The 18,563-nt window shown below is 35.9% G+C and overlaps 1 long non-coding RNA gene across 2 annotated transcripts; it reads left to right on the top strand.

Annotated features, from left to right (window-relative positions):
• The first annotated feature begins 7,232 nt into the window (after positions 1-7,232).
• On the top strand, positions 7,233-10,741 carry LOC140170082 (uncharacterized). 2 transcript variants are annotated; one of them, XR_011861482.1, is made up of 3 exons: positions 7,233-7,266; positions 8,885-9,209; positions 10,640-10,741. It is a non-coding gene; the product is annotated as an uncharacterized lncRNA (long non-coding RNA). The 2 variants fall into 2 exon arrangements; XR_011861481.1 differs by having other exon boundaries at positions 7,234-7,266; positions 8,868-9,209.
• Positions 10,742-18,563: the final 7,822 nt, after the last annotated feature.

Below are 18,563 nucleotides of genomic sequence, written 5' to 3'. Positions count from 1 at the left end.
GGCACCACTGCTATCTATTTTCTAATTCTAATACTAACCCTAACCCTACCCCAACCCTAGACTCAGTGGAACCCTTAAACTAATTATAACTCTATCTTTAACCTTAAACTCCCACCCTAATCCTAACTTTAAACCTTATTGCCTAATTTTAAAGAGGTACATCGTATTCTGCCATTGCCGAAATTTTTAGCTACGACTATTAAACAGCTCAATACCAATATTATCGTTCGTTCGTAACAGCTTTTCACAAATCCTTTTCATACATTTCTTTTCTTACTACAAGGCAATGATTTATTTTGGTGCTCATGTTGTCTGGCATTTAATAAAGGCGCCTATGAAAGGTCCATTCAGTGATCGCAGTGCAAGTGTAAACAAAAATTGTTTGTAGATTGCTTAAAAGTGAAATAAGTCAATCAAATCGTCATTTGGTATTTTGAAATAACAAATAACAAATTTGTCAAAAACAACAGTTTTGACTAAGTTGAAGCCTTATTCAAATACAATGTAGCTAATTTATGTAATGTCAGTATATATATACAAGTTCAGATTCATGTAAATGCCTTATTTTGTCTTAAATGCAAGGCTTTTGGCTGGAGCACTAGCATGCTATGTTAGCACATCTATGACAATGACAACAACAATCTGAATTTTGATGTTTTTTACGGTCGTCCAGGTGAGCAAATCACTGAATGGGCATTCAAGTAGCTCGTTATTGTTATTTTTGAAGTTTACTTTTTTATTTTTCGAACAATTTCTTTACTTTTATAAATAAAGAAATAGTTTAAAAAAGGAAAAGAAAATAATATAATAAAAAAATCATAGCACACATACACACACAAAACTTTCCATAGAAAACTACGATCAATTTGCATCAAACTTGGTATGTATAATAGGGCATGCATTACTTGTGGTGTGTGGCGTCATAAAATTAGCATTTAAAGTAGTTCATTTGCATATCTGTTTGGAGATCATGAAATCAATGGACTCAGATTTATTTGAGCGACATTATATGAGGTGCATCAACAGCAGGTCGATTGATTATCGGACAGCATTTACACATTAACCTGTGACAAGATGTCAATTGTCAAATGTTGTTTATTTTAAGTCAAACCCTAACGCTAAAGTTGTGTTTGGCTATCAGAAAGCAAAGAGTGAACAAAAAAGGAGAGATGATAAATAAAGAAGCTACTGAGCACCCCGGGATTCGCACCTTATACCCTTTGGGTGCCAAGCACAAGGTCATCGACTGGTAGTCATGGATCTTTCGCTGGCCCGGCCAACGAATTTTCTTTAATTTTTGAGGGATTGTTCCATTTCGTTTTCTCCATTCCTTTTTGTCGTCCACGCTACCCACGGCCACGGAATTGTTGGATTTTGTCATAAATCCGACTTTAAAAAAACCCTAGACTGTGACATCATGTATACAGTTTTTATTACCTGCTCCCGCCAAAACCTACTCCGACTCAATATTGCCGTCATGCATTTTTTGTATACCAAATGTGACTGTGCACCACGAATCAGCCGTAAAATCGGCCGGGTCAATTTTGAAATTATCATAAACTTTAAAATGGTATATCATTTGACTTCAAACAGTATCCAGAAGTGGGGTTATGGTTTGTTGAACTTTGCAACTAAATGGTATTTTTTTTTCGTTTCTACATGTGTCTCTTTTTCCACATTGCTGGTAATAAATATACAACATTCGTAATTGACGATCATCTCAAATTATCCCCAAGTCAACATGCCTAGACAAAATACAATCCTTTGTAACCCACAACTCGAACAAGATTTAGCCAACGCAAACAGATACCAGAACTATTAAGATCCTATTATGATCTAAGGACATCTAAAGACAAAAGGATTATTGATTGGTTTAAAAGTTGTTTGACTATCAAATGAGATTCATGTCAAACCAACTTGAGGTACCGTTGAATACGACCATCGTGTACATTTTACACTATTTATTTATTTATTTATTTATTTATTTATTTATTTATTTATTTATTTATTTATTTATTTATTTATTTATTTATTTATTTATTTATTTATTTATTTATTTATTTACTTATTTATTTATTTATTTATTTATTTATTTTGTTTTTCTTTCTTTCTTTCTTTCTTACTTTATTTATGATACTAGCGGAATTTCAGTTGTGTAATTATATATTATATTACGCTCACATATTTTATGGGTGAGTGCACTATATCTAGTAATGTTTTCATGGTAATTTCTTATTTATTTATTTATTTATTGACTAATTTTCCTTCTATCTTAACAAACATGCTTTTTATTGCAGTGTGTGGAGTATCAGTGAACCAATCACCAGTGAACTGTCGCAAATGCTGCCGTACTCTAGTCGAAATAAGAAATGGGGTTTGCTGCTAGTGAGTCGAACAATCGCATACTAAGATGGGGTGATATATAGTATCAAGGGTCTGTGCCCTGTACATTAAAATATTCACCAACAGCACATTCAAAGCTCAATACGTGCTATTATCATCGAAATTTTAAATGATCATTTTGCTAACAATTTCCTGATATGGTAACACTATCTGATCGTATGTATGTATCATACCTGCTAGTACCCACCCCGATGGTTGAAGTACAATAACAATCAATTTACATTCACCATTTAGACCCAACAAGTACACAATTTTAGACAAAATAATGTTCGGGTACCATCTCCAAAATTCACTGATTCCTTAAAGGCTGACGTGAGACCATCTCAGGCGGAAGTATACTGCATTGGCACATTGTGGGGTACATACTCTAATACAGGGTGTCCCACAAAAAAGAGGCCCCTCATTTCGCCCTCTTTTTCTCCTATTTCTGAAAAGTTGATCAAATAAATTTTGGTATGTAAGGAAACCTTAAGTCGTTAGCTTTAGAAAACAACAACAATTATATCAATCGGCTCACAACCTTTGAAGATATGCTCTTTTTTAGAAATGTACCCGTTTTTCCCTCTGTCCATGGAGAAGGTTTGACTACTTCAAAGATTGAAAAGCGAGGAGTACACACACCATGCATGAATATCAAACATTCCTCAAAATAATTTTATTTATGGAATGGGCTTTACCGGTGGGTTATGGCAATGCATTTTGTTAATAGTGTCATTAATGTGTGGGTAAAATGGATGCCAAACATTGACGAATGGGACTTCTTTTGCTTTACTTGCAATTACTTATTCTTTCTTTATTATTTATGCCTTTTTGTTTTATTATGTTTCTTACTTTCTTACTTTGTTGTTTTTTGTTTTTTGCTTTTTGTCTTCTTTTTTTTCTTTACAACATAAGTCATTTCTCTTTTTAGGATAAAAGGTAGCCCTAAAAGGCTGCTTGGTTTGTCTTTGGTTCTTCTGAAGTGAGTTTACCGTGCTGCTCTGTCCTCTACCTGGTTGCCTCCTTGGCGAATACAGGTTTCAGCCCTGGTTCTCATTGCATCAATTGCGTTGCGTACCATCCCTGTGCGCCGGATACTTGCGAATGCATTCAGTAATACGTTTGCGAAGATCTTGGATTTTGCCACAAAGGGAAAAAAATCAAGTGGTGTGAGGTCTGGTGATCGTGCAGGCCACTCCACAGCATGAGCCATCCCAACCACTCTGTTTAATATCCGTGGACAGAGTTAAAAACGGGTACTTTTATTCAAAAGGGCATATCTTCAAAAGTTGTGAGCCGATTGAAATAATTGTTTTGGTTTATTAATGCTAACGATTAAAGGTTTCTTTACATACCAAAATATATTTAATCAACCTTTCAGAAATAGGAGAAAAAGTGGGCTCAATGAGGGGCCTCTTTTTTGGGACACCCTGTATATTGTCTTCGAGTAACGGACTTAGAATATTAATAAAGAGACTGTTGGGCCAATATACAAAACGGCTAGTGTAAAAGCTGAGTTTTTTCGATTGTGTATAAGATTTAGATAAGATTACCGGAAAAAAAATACTGCATTTCAAATATGTTCATTCTACGCATCCTGCACATGCGCAGGGGCAAGCTGCGTAGACTACATAGTAAGTGCAAAAACATCTATTCCGTGACCACTCTCTGGCTAGTAAAGGCCCGGTCACACTATGACGGACGATAAGCAACGAAAGGTGACGAACGTGAACATCACAAAATGTTGACGGCAAAGCGACGACAAAAAGAGGAAAAACAAGATTCGGTGACGAGTAGGAACGACCTTTAGCGACAACACGACAGCAAGGGACGTAAGGCTGCGGCAGGAAACGGAGACTAGCGACCAAATCCGGACGTTGTCTTGGCGATGAGTGACGAAGTCTCGACGGAGCCCGACAACAAGCAACGAGGTCAGACGGCTGGCAGCGGATTTGCTTGCGGCAAGGAACGGCAGCTGACGGTGGATTGCGGTGATGATGACGTGACTCAGCAGCCGACATCAAAGCCTGTGTGTGTGCGGGTCGTATAGTCCCCTTTGGCGTTCCCATTCTTCACAACGTTCTGATCATCCACTCAAAAATATCAATATCAATATCAATAACAATCAAAAATATTAACATCAAATATAAAAAAAAAAAAAAAATAGTAAAATCAATATCAATAATAATCCAAACTATTAATATCTATATCAATAATAATCAGGATTAATAACATCAATATCAATAAAAAAAAAAATATTACACATATCAATAATAAACAAAAATAGTAAAATCAATATCAATAATAATCCAAACTATTAATATCTATTTCAATCATAATCAAAAATATCAACATCAATATCAATAGTAATCAAAAATATTACACATATCAATAATAATAATCAAAAATTATATAAATATCAATAATAATCAAAAATAGTAAAAGCAATATCAATAATAATCTAAACTATTAATATCTATATCAATAATAATCAAAAATATTACACATATCAAAAATAATCCAAAAAAAATTAATATAAATATCAATAGGAATCAAAATATGAAAATCAATATTAATAATAATCCAAACTTATATCAATATCAATATATCAATAATGATCAAAAATATTATCATCAATATCTGTTTTTCAATAATAATAAAAAAATGTTAATATCAGTATCAATAATAATCAAAAATATTAACATCAATATCAATAACAATATCAATAATAATCAGAATATTAATATTTTTGATTATTATTGATATCATTTTCTTTTTATATGAACTTTAAAATTGCATCGTGCCGGGTAGTCTATTGAAATCGAAGTGACGTTTACCAACGACTACCAACGAAATTGTGACGACCTCAAAACGACTAGACACGGCTTCGCACGGTATGGAAACGTCAAAGAAATGAGGGTTGCGGTCTCCAACGAAATCTGAACGGAATCACAACTGATTCTTTTGCCGTCACAAAATTTTCAACATGTTGAAAATTTGCCGACGAACGCGACGAATAATTGCGGCCGTCTGCGGTCGCTAACGGATTCGTCAGCGACAACTAACGGCAGCACACGGTGAGTGACGGTAAATTCAAAATTGCAATTCGCAGCTTAACGTCGCTTGCCGTTCACCCCTATTCGTCATAGTGTGACCGGGCCTTAAGATTTGATGATTGATTCGACTTCTCTGGACCATTTAGAAAAATTGTCTTTGTGCATGATTATAGGTGCTCTGGTTCAAAACTTAAATTTTCAAAATGGTGGCGGCGGCCATTTTGGAATTAGGCCTCTTTTTTGGAATTTGGCCGGGATTCTCGCGTGGGACATATGGGGCATTTTTTTTTTCTAAATGGGCCATAGAAGTCGAATCAATCATCAAACCTTACTAGCCAGAGATTGGTCACGGAATTGAGGTTTTTGACCTAACTAACACGTGCGCATGGGAAATATGGGCATCATACACGTTCGCACAGATGCGCAATCTGGGCTTGTCATCAGGCGTAAACATGGTAGATCTTCAGGGATAACACCGTACACTCATATACGGCGAGGGAGGATGATCCATGTTGGCATGCAGTAATGCGTCGTATTACTTTATTATTGCACGAGTAGCAATGAACTGTGAAACGGTAATTTTTTTTTCAATCAATCAGCGCCTTGCTTCTTTTTGGAACGCGACCATTTATAAAAATAGATCTGCATAAATACAGCCAGGGCTTTCCCGTAGCGTTGACCAATCACAGCGCATATATGCACAGTATTTTACTTGTTTACTTTTAAAATACCAATCTGTGCTCGGGCATAAATTATAATGAGTAGTTGGGAAAATGGAAGGACTTTGAATAATTACAACGAAATCACTATTTATGTTGGTTTCTACAAAAATAAAAGGAAAAAATAAAAAAGGAAAAATATAAAACCTGAGACTGTTTAGAAACTGTACATCCGTTTTGTTTGTCTTATTCGATGATAAAACTAACTTTGTAAGATAACATTGGCCGCCAAAGTGAGGAACCGTGTAACCACTTTAAGCTTACAGAGTCACTCGCCATAGCTATATACCACACATCACTTTAGAGGCGAGTAGGTCACTCATACAGTAATCATCACCGGGAGAAGAAACCCTCTTTTTCACATATGTGACACGATCTGGTCCATGGGGACAAATGAGGCATTTTTGACAATTTAGTTACTATAATCAGTACCTTCTACAAACATTAGGCTATCATATACAACAGTGGTCTAGCATACTTAGTTCTAAAGTCACGAAGTTCTGTGACGTCTATTTTCTTACGTATTTTATTGTTTTTTACCTCCATATTTTTTGCCTTTATCTCAATTTCAAATTTGCCGCCTTTGGCCTCATTGACCAGATTGTGTCACATATAGAAAGGACGACAACGTCGTCACATATAACATCATCTTTACCATGTTACGCAAATGCGTACGTGTTTTTGATTAAATTAACATTAAATTTTGGTTTAATAGTTGTACATTCGTGCACTTCGAAGACAATTTCAAAGGTTAACGTCATTTTTCACAACTTTAGCTTAAAATGACTCCTGTATCAGGAAAGTTATTTTGGGATTAACGAACGACGGTCCATACTTTGTGCTTCACCGATTTTATACCAACCCCCATCTTGACTCCAATAGCAAAAATACAAAAGGAAATGTAAACGCCACTTTTGGTTACCAGAATCTGTGACCGAATTCAAATGGGATCATGTTCCATTCGCTGGGGACCTGTGACTATCAATTACCTAACACGTCATGTAATTAACGTAATTGTTATTACTTATCCCTATAAATTATGAGCAAATCGACGACATATTCACTTAAATCAACTGCAGTTTCAACGGAAAGAAGGCGACGGGTAAATGGTAAGTCTACTTATTTTTATACTCTAGTTTCCTTCGTTAATCATGACGGGCCTTTGTGCAAATGTTTGGTTTCTCAGTCAAATTTAATCTTAATTTATCATTGTAATTGTACATTTCAGTTGTTATATCGTTTTTGGATGGATTATCATGATTAACTAGTTGATCGAAAGTAAGGTTACCATTCACAAATTTCAAACGCTAAAAAAATTTACTTTTACAACGCTATACATGTATGATTATAGTATCAAGAAAAAAGTAGGAACAAAATGGTCACGGATTCCAAGAAAATGATCCTACTATAGTGGAGTTTAATAGTGGGACGTAGAAAACTTAAAACAGAAATCATTGTTATGCAAAACAAAAAACATCATAAGGAACAAGTGTATAACAATTTTAATTCTTTTTTATAACGAAGATGAATAAGATTAAACCCTAGAACTACGAAAGGGTGTACGTCATAAAAAGACGTACGTGTTTACGTCCAAATGACCTGGGCTAATCGTAGATCCACCCTTTTAGTGTTAGTAGGTTTGTTGACAGGTTGGTTCCAATGAACAGGACATACATTAGTAAAAAAATATTATCCGAATCATTTTAAAGCGATGAGAATTGGAAAAAAAAGTATGAGAATTGAAAATGCTCTCATAGAAATGGGAAACTTTTCAATTCTTATACTTTTGTCCAATTCGCATCTCTTTGAAAGAATGCTCATTTTAAATGTCCACTAGTGATAGTCTTCAGCACCCTCAAAATACATGTATGGGATACTGATTTTTACATGCTTTAAAAGTTATAATTCGATGATTCGTCAATGTGGTTTGTAGCCGCAACTCTTGCTTTCATTACTCTTATTGATATGGAAGTGACCAGAGTAATTATAGACATTTTTTCAATAATACCGGTGAAATTCTTGGCTGAATTTAGACTTCTCCGTGGTCCACTTGCCAATTGTGCATACTCTGGCTATTACATTTAAGCTTAAAATTCTGATTTAATTAATGTGTGCACAATTGATAGATTTTCACAACTGATCTTTTCAGTCACCGTACGTCCTCTGTTTGTTAGTTTTTAGGCGGACTTAAACTTCAGTATTGAAGTGCCATTATAATTATGCCATTATGATATGTTGCATTCAATAATATAAGCCTACGTATACTTTACTTTTACTGTCACAAATATAATTACATAAACTTTTTCATATCCATTTTATACTAGTATTTTGATGTAATAAATATCAGTATAATTTCGAGTTCAACTGAATGCGTTCATCATGATTAATAACATTTTTATTTATCAAAAATCGATTATGGCATAGTCTAGGCTGAATTGTGTTCTGATTTGATGTTATGAACAAAAAAGGGTTGTATGTGACGGTTACCACGTTATTAAATGGCCCGTTGTGAAACTTGTTGTACTTCTAATATCAAAGATTTATATTGAATTCAAAGCCCGGGAATCATACTGTTTTGGTACATGCCTTAATGTGAGGTACAATAATGTGAGGTACAACAATATAAACAAATCTGGTCACCCTTCTTTAAATCACATTATGTCATTCACAAAATTATTTGTATCATCTTTATCTCTATTCCTCATTACAGCATTATTGTTTTTACAGAATAACGATCCCACAAGTACAGTGTTGAAAACTGTATACGAGGTTATAAGCTTTTATTATCACAAACATTAGATATAGCAGTATTAAAAGATGAAGTCACAATCAAAATTGGTAGCGTTCATGTTTATCGCTACCATGTTATGTTTTACTACTGGGGACTATATGGATTACGCAGACCTGTTGGAAGATGATGATCTCTACACTTTCTTATTAAGCAAAAGACTACTTAACCGAGGTGGTTACCGAGATGCAGTTGTAAAACGCCCAAGCTTAGAAGACCTGGTTATGAGGAAATTTACAAGACAACGAACCATTAAGCCTCCGGGTAAGTTCGGCCCTAATATGGTAAAATCGTCCTACTTTCTTAACCTGTTACTTCTTTTGTCATGGTCAACTTTTTTACAATCACTCTTTAAGCGTGAGAACACATAAAATCGGCCTCACTAAGGTGGGGATGGTCTTACTTCATATATTTTGCCTGCCGCATTGCTTACTTCATGATCAGCTCAAAGGTTGGCCTCACCTTGGGTAGTCCAAGTATTTTGAAGGCTGCGACCAGAGTGTTGGGTCATAACAATTTTTACAAATTTTGATTTCCTTCTTTCTGTTCACTTTGTAGTAATAAAAATGTGTGTATTTCGGGGCTATTATAATTACTACGTTTATAAGCCTTTTGTGCCTGAGATCCAGTTCACTGATGCGGCTTGTCTACAGATATACCAAGAAGAGTAAACACTATATATGTGAGTGCTACCGGCTACAAGTACTTTGGCCGACTATGAGTCGACCTCACTCAGATTACATTGGGACCAGAGTAATGGGACCGGCCCCACTAGTATGAGGCCGATTTGTGCATGCTTTCTCTCCTTAGATATGTTAAAAAGGAACTTGTAAAGGCAATTAGAGGAATAATCTCTATAAAAAGGATGTGAAAATAGCAACATGTTGCTAAAGTACACGAAGAATGAACATGTCATAAAGTTAACAAAACCATGACGAAAGATAGTAAAATTTCAATCTGGGTTTCAGGAAATTCATAAGAGCTACCCGTACGGATGAATCCGTACAATTTACAGGTAAGTTATGCCCTATAATGGGAAAAGTAAGTATCTTGTATTTGTTTTACTAACATGATACTTTCTTTTGCCATATCTCGGGTCAGCTTGTAACATAACTTTATTGTTAAGGCATTAAGAGATGTTAGTTTTACTTTATTATAAGATAATCTCTCTAAAAAGGATGTGAAGTTATTAAAGGCAATAGGAAACAAAAGTAATTGTCATACGGTTAACCAACCCATGGCAAAAGACAGCAACATTGCAGTTTCTTTGCATTATTAACCTTTTCCCCCGGGGGGGGGGGGGCACTCAAATATGACAGTGTACGCATGCGTGACCAAAAAAACACACCCCCCTTGTTTTTTTTTTTTTTGGTCACGCATGCGTACAGACCATTTATGTGAGTGATCCCCCGGGCCTTTTCCACGTAAAAAGTTAACCTCAAAAGGAAATAAGTTACGAATGATGCAAAATAGAATGTACATTCTTAACCTTTAATTGACCATGATTCCCTTGCGCGGTTTGAGTGAATTAAAGGTCATATGTGCAGGTCACCCCTTGTCGCTAAAGGGAAGGCACCGGTCTCGGTGCTGAATTCGAGGATCACGTGCACGTAGGACGCTCTGTCCTGGTCAGCGACGAAATACTTGTTGTATAGTTCATAAACTAAAACATTGTATTTTTGTATTTTTTACAGTGTGTGGAACTATTGATGGTGACGATTGCACAAACTGCTGCGGTAATTCATGTTGTTAGTTTAATTGGTGACCGGGTCATTTCTTGCTGCTGCATTCATAAAGGCCCCACGACAGGGTATTAATTCCGATTTCGGAGTCCGATATTGGAGTTAGCGATATTATTTGGAACAATCCGCAGTTAGTTGAAATTAGTCGGAACAATTTGGAGTTATCAAAATTAATCGGAACAATCCGGAGTTATCGAAATTAGTCGGAACAATCCGGAGATACTGGAATTAGTCGGAACAATCCGGAGTTACCAGAATTAGTCGGAACAATCCGGAGTTATCAGAATTAGTCGGAATAATCCGGAATTAGCCGGAATAATCCGGAGTTATCGGAACAATCCGGACTTAATGGAGTTAGTCGGAACAATGCAGAGTTATAGGAATTAGTTGGAACAATCCGGAGTTATCAGAATTAGTCGGGACAAGATAGAGTTATCGGAATAGTTTGGAACAATTTGGATTGAATTGTAGAAATTAGCCAAAACAACATGTGCTTACTTGGAATTAGCCAGAACAAATCCAGATTTTTCGATTTAGAACAATAAAAATTAGAAGGTGACCTTTCTCTATCCCATTTTTTATATGGCATGAAAATTTCCAACATAAAATCTTTCCTTGAAAAGGCAATTCGATCTCATTATTATGTTATCTATAGGCCTATAATAGACAATAGTAACAATTTACAAGCTAGTTGCTACATGTAGTGGCCATGATTCCAGGTCTGTGCTGTGGCATATATGGCTGACCTAATGATGAAACTCCCAATGGGGGTAGGCGTGTGCCTCTCACAGAATAGAGACTTCAGCTTCATGATCTACATTTAACCACACAGAGCATTGACCCTTCTATTACTGTTTTATGTGACTGACTCCCAGGGCGAACCCACTCTAACACCCTCCAATGTGGCCCACCAAAATGTTTTCAATTTTCACCCCCCCCCCCCCATGTTAAAAATCTTCCTAAGCCAATGAAAACTGAATATAGAATTGCAGCTAATTACATGTAAAAATTATTTTTGAATATTATCAATTTCTCTGAATGCACTCTCAGCTGTGCACTCGTCATGTGAGATGAGAAGTTTTTTTTTTTTTTTTGCGCTTGTTCATGTAATGTACATGTACTGAATGTGTTTTTAATGTTTCATGCCCGGGGGAGGCACTCCCTATCTGAAATGGCAGGGACGTGCCTCGGCCATGTTAAAAGTAGGGGGCATTCAGGTCAAATGTACAATTACAAAAATATGGGGTCATTCAGTACACAATCTGAATAAAAATGGGGTCATTCGGTATGAAACTTTGAAAAAAGGATGGTCATTGGGGTAACAAAAAGTAAAATGGGAGTCATTGAGTACAGGATTGCAAAAGAGTATCATTAAGTACACATAAATAAGTGCCAAACTGCGTAAAAACAACCTTGGAAATGTGAAAAATCTCATTATTTCCGGAGGAGAACACAAATACCACCTAAATGTGGGAATTAAAAGGGTGGTCTTTGGGTATAAGGAAATAGAAAAAGGGGGGTCATTGAGTACATGAATTTTTTTGAAGGGGGCATTGGGTAATAGGTAGGACCATAACACAAAAAAGGGGGTCATTGGGTACAAGCCGGTTTGAAAAAGGGGGTCTATCCCGAGGCACATGATGCATATCTGTTATGGAAGTGCCCCCCCCCCGGGTTTCATGTTTACATGTATAATTCACCATCAATGAGATGAGCTGAGCATGCAATCTTACCCATCACTGAGTTTAATGATTTAAAGAGTTCATAAAGTTTGCATTTTAGGCAGAGAATTATTACAAGATCCTAAAAATAAGGATCTTTGTTATTAAATTGAACTTCTAATCATTAGGGCTAAAAAATGTTTATTTCCTGGTAGCCTAATACCAACTTTCACTAAAAATGCAGCAAACTTTTCCACAATATTAAAATGTATTGTATGGAGAAGTTAATTTCCCTCCAAATCCCAAAATTTCCCTGGAATGAGCTACCTGAATTCCACATGTTCTGCAGTAAGTGACAGATGAATCTGAATGGATGTGGGATATGAACAACCCCAATTAATTAGGAAAATGAGTTAGTGAAGTTGAACATTTCTTGATAAAATTTAATTGAAATAATTTTGAGGTAATTATTTCACATTTGACATATATTTAATTTTTACTGGACTTGGCTTTTTCAGAGTCCGAGCTGAGTCTGTGAGTTCGACAAAAAAAAAGTGAGTCCGAGTGCAGACTCGAATGATATAGCACTGGGTTCAGGAGCAGGGTTAATTAGCAGTGCACTACATGTGGAGTTGCCATGTTTGCCAAATTAAATGCCAGGAAATGAAATTAACTGCAACATGTCCAGCATACCCCCTGGGGGTGGGGTATGGTCACCCAAAGACCCTTTGGGGCAGTGCAATAATTATGAGCCCCAAACTGCTCGCCAAAAATCGCTTGCACCCCCCCTCTCGGCCCGCCAAATCTTTGCCCCTCCTTGCACATGCCAAATTTTGGGGATCCCAATTTGCAAACTTTAAATTGTCTATATACATGTTGCGAGCACAGCGAGCAGGAAAATTTGCATATTTAAGCGTTTCCGTCACGGTTTTCCTTTTAAAGCGTTTTTATTTAAAAGGGCCCCAAGAATGTGTGCCAAAAATCGCTTGCCCCCCCTTCTCGGCTTACCAAATATTCCTTGCCCTCCCCCCTTTCGACTTACCAAATATTCTTGCCCCCCCCAATTTTACCCTCCCCAGGGCTCATAATTATTGCACAGCCCCTTATATATTAACATTTGAACAGCAACGGGTGTTCATGGTCATATATCACTGCTTTTGTTTATGGGTTACATGTTGCTAGTGTTCTGGTTGTAGGCTTGTGTAGGGGTTTTTTTTCAAATTTTTGGGAGGGGTGTCCTCATTGTTTTGATCTTTGGTGGGACTGTCCTAGAGGTGCTTTGCACCTGTTAGTCCTTGCCTTTCACTGGTGCAAAATTTTATCTATACTTCCTTTTTTGTATGCATACTTTTGAATATTCATGTGCAATATATTTTGATGGGATATTATAATTATTGTATATACCAGTGATAAAGTGTAATAAATAAAAAATAAAAACTTCTTTTGACATAACAAAGCCATTTAGAACTAGAAAATCAATTTCGAGGCTTTTTCTGGACTCTATTTTAAAAGAGGTCATATTCTCACCCAACGCCCAACTAATTTAGATCCAAATGGTTTGTCGCTCACCCAATGACCCAATATTATATACATTTTGCTCTCACCGAATGCCAAAAATCATGCTCTCACCCAATTACTCCATGTGTTTTATATTTTGCTCTCACCGAATGCCCTTTACTGTGAAAGTGCCAGCCCTACACCTAGATATCCAATTCATTTTGAAGTCCCCCCCCCCCCTGGGAGCATACCCCAGCTCTACCATGTCTACTGCTCTTCAAATGCTGAGTTCTGAGAGAATCATTTGGGGTTCAGTTTGCGCTGGGGTGAGGCTAAGGTTTGGCATAATAGTACAGGATCTTCACTTCAGACTTCAGTGTAGCTGTGCCTCAAATAATAAAAGCCTAGGGTTCATGTGGTCTCATACTCAGATTTGCAACTGGCTAGGCCCCGGGGCTAGGCCCCACTCTATCACAAACAACTTCTTGCTAGCATGCTTATTGGCATTGCTTCCCCATTATCCATTTAAAATTATTCTTCTTTCAATTCCCCTTTATAACTCATTGTTTACACAATATTCAATGATTGGATAGCTTATGGACTTTTAAAACACTATTAAAGACTGTTAAAGCATTATTAAATACTGCTAATATAATAACTAGTGCACCTTTAATGGCAGTATACACACGCATTCCATCATCATGTTACCATGTTAACCTCTGGCCCCTAGCTCGCCCTATTTGATCTTTTGTAGTTAAAAGTGGGAAGTTTGAACTGGTTGTGTACTTGCTAGTATTTAGCATGTTAGCCATACTACACAGTATGTTACACATTATTTACACATGCACTGTAAATAGTTTATAATAAATTATCTGATGAAGTAAATACAAAATCCTGGTACAAAATCTATATAAAGAACATGGTATTGTGGTTATAATTATTTGACTTTGAAATACCCTGCTTCTGGCTTTGCTTCTAACATATATGTTTAGAGCCCAAAAAAACAAGTGTATACATAAAAGTATGAGTATATAATAGTGATGAAATTCCTAAGTGTTGTTGCCCGGGGCTGTTGTTGTTGTTCCTGATTTTCCTATCATTGTTTCAGTGCGTATTGGGCAATAATATTTCTTGTTTCACACTGTTGTCTGCTGACCGACATATTCAATTGAATAAGTATTAAAAGTCTTTCATCCTCAATTTCTTAAACCGGTAGCTTCAAATTTTTACAAATGTTTTAATTACAGTATTTATAAGAATGCAGGAAGGGTCACTTATACAGGGTGTCCCAGAAAAAATTACCAGTGAATAAAATTGAATGTAAGTCGAGAACTAGACATCAGAATCAAAAATGTAGCGCATAGCCTATTTTATTGTGCATCACAAACAAAAAAGATATTTGATTAGGTTGAATGGTTACGAAGAAATTAAAAATTACATAATGTGCGCATCAATGCAGTTTATTCAAAGTTTGATCAACAGGCGCTATTTTCATACTCGCTCTTCGCTTCCTAAGGTTTGTGTATCTCATTAAATTAAGTCCACATTCAGGCCCGTACGCAGGATTTTTTTTTGGGGGGGGGGTGCTGATCTTGAAAAAAGTGGACTTTTTTTCCAAAAGGGGGGGCGATTTTGTGAAAAGTGGACTTTTCCCCCAAAATTTGGACCTTTTTTGACCCAAAAACCGTAAAAAACCTGATTTTTTGATCGCTACGCTCGCAAATTCTTACATTTTGGGACTTTTTGTATACTTTTGCAAATTTGGGGAGGTGCGGTCGCACCCCCCGCACCCCCCCTGCGTACGGGCCTGTCCACATTATCTATTTTATAATCCGATGGTGTTATGGAGATGAATAACAGTTTGTCCGAGAATACTTTGATTTCTGCAATTGGAAGTTTTCCAACTTTAATTCTTTAGGTTGGGCAAATATGTTATATTTTACCTTTTGAGCCAAGAATGACAATGATTTAGTGCTTACAGCTTTACATGTGATTTTTGATACAATGCAATGTTGAAGTTTTAACATTTAAATTTGCATTACAAGTCTTTGGAAATATTCCGAAAACATTAATGTGTGTGAGAATTTTGTTAAGCCAGATGGAATTCTTTATGCAACATTTATATCAACATTTACTGAAAAAAGATATTTACAAGTACCTTACATGCAAGCTTTAATTTTCAATATCGTGCAGGTTTTCAAATTTGAACAAAACCTAATTAAATGTTTTGCAAGAAACAGATTATTTAAAAACAGCGAAAATTATTTCACGGTACAAAATATGAAGCCAATTGACAGTAAACCACTACGGCGCATTCATTGTGTAGAATGATCTTTCTTTATAACTTGGAATGAATTGAATTGATGCATGCGTTACGTAATCGCTCATTTCTTCGCAATCAGTCAACCGATTTCAGTAAAATTAATGTATAAGATGCAGAATAAGATAGGTCACATGCTGATATTTAGATTTTTAGAATTTGATGTCTATTTCTTGACTTACGTCCAATTTTATTTGCTCGGTAATTTTTCTGGGACACCTTGTATTGAGCAGTTTTAAAATTAGTATTACCACTGGCGCTATCTCTTCAAAAGTAACAAAAGAGCTTTTAAGAAATGTATATGAAAAACAGATTCAACATAACAATTTGGAAATTATTTACACATGCTATAGGCAGGGCTGTCAACTCTCACGCATTGGCCGTGAGTCTCACGCATTGGGTCACTTTCTCACGGTGTCACGCTATATGAGTCAAAATGAACATTGTAGTCGGTAAATCCCTGTACGCCACGTGTCTCACGCCAAGCAATTCCAATTCCAAAACGTTGACAGCCCTGGCTATAGGAATAGCTTGTAATAATGTGTAAATTTGGATAAAAAGTCCCCAAAATGGGCTAAAGATAATTTATTAAAAGTACGGACATTTTGACTTAATAAAAGAAGGAATTCAGGCATGAGAAGGAAAGGCAGCATCTCTGATACTGGGAAATACTTGTAAACATTGAAATTAGTAGTACTGGTTTTGCAATAATTTATGTATACATTTTAGAAATAGTTTGTTCATGTTTCAACACATTTTCATATTCTTATCAAATAATTTCAATACATTTTAGGAAATGCCATTCATCCAAAACAGGTATAATTAAATTTATCATGTGAGTGATGTTTGTCTGTGACAAAGAAGTTACAGAGTAAAAGGCAAAACATTATTTCACTGTAACCGGATAAAAACATTACCTTTCCCATCTATATAACTTTACTGCTTTTTCTCTATAGGAGTAATGGTGCGTGATAATTAGAGTAAGATTTTTAAATGTCCAAAGTGAATACGATATATAATTTTTCTTGAAAGTTGCAACATGAATATGTTAAATATCTATTAAGATGCATTTCGGGGTGTAAAGTTCACTTTTTACATTATATTGCTGCCCACCCAGTAAATTATTTTCTCTAATTTGAGTGCAAAATAAATTAAATTGCCGACCCATTAAATTATCCTTATACATTTGCAATCCCCATGCATAAAATGCCTACAATTTCAATTTAAGCTTCTTAGACAAAATTAAAGAGATCAAGACAAAAATGTTATATACAGTGGAATCAGAAACATCTTGGATCACAGAAAAACTTTACTTGATTTCTTTTATTTACTAGTTCAGGCTCAAACGCTATTCTCAATTAACTTTAAATCCAGAAAACAAGTTAATTGGGCGGCAATTTGGGCCACTTTTGACCATTTCTTTTTTTAATGTCTTTCTTCCATGGTACAATCCAGCTGTGAACAAATTAACTTCTATATAGGCCTAAATGTCACCATTGTCATAGCTGTATACAATATGGAATGTCATAACTTCATGCATCTTATCCACATAGTATATATGGCATGCATCTTGATCCACATAGTATATATGGCATTTGAATTACCCGGCTCTGTGGTGAACCTGGCTAGGGGTCAAAGGCTAATAGCATTTTCAGAGCTAGGGTGCAAAATTGTGATTTCTTCCTCAGGAGCAAGGTTTTTAGGCTCAAGATTTCCTCAATCATACAAGACATAAAATAGGTTTGTTATGCATTTCGAACGATGAGAATGGCAACATAGGATGTTTTTTTTAAAGAGACTCTACATGTAAAGTCTCAAACTTTAAAAAATGGCTCTATTTGGGAAAGTAAGCGCGCAAAAATTGGGTATTTTTGGTGTGAATTTTGCTGGGACACGGGCTCCTTTCCATTTATTTTCCTTTGCCCCTCCCTCCCGATTTTCTCTTTCAATTTTTGTCAGAGAGAGCACTTTTCTCTTTCATTTTTTGTCATTCTGCCCCCCCCTTCTGATAACTTTTCCTTATGAAGAAACTTCACCTCTTTTTTTTGTGTTTGGTCTTTCTTCTTCCAAGTGTTCATTTGAAATAATCATTTGAAAGGTACAAAGATTGAATTACTACAGCACTAGCATCTGTTTGCAGCATGCCCTTAGTTTTAACTTCCTCATTTTTATATCAATAGGGAATCAAATTTGCATATCATGTTCAAGTAGTTTGATTTGGCCTTCTCTATTTCTTTTCCTTTAATTTCCCCAAATCGTACTGGTTAGTAGGAGCCACTTGCTGACCCTTGTATCTCCATTTCTGTTACCATGGTTGGTTACTACCTTTTTATGTTTACCTCTTAATGTTGATGGGTCCATCTCATCCTTTACAACTTGTTCAGTGCTTTACATGTAT

Source organism: Amphiura filiformis, chromosome 14 (genome assembly GCF_039555335.1).
Source record: "Amphiura filiformis chromosome 14, Afil_fr2py, whole genome shotgun sequence".
NCBI classification, from domain to species: Eukaryota; Metazoa; Echinodermata; class Ophiuroidea; order Amphilepidida; family Amphiuridae; genus Amphiura; species Amphiura filiformis.
The sequence above is the reverse complement of the archived record's forward strand: the minus strand, read 5'-3'. Positions and strand labels throughout refer to the sequence as shown.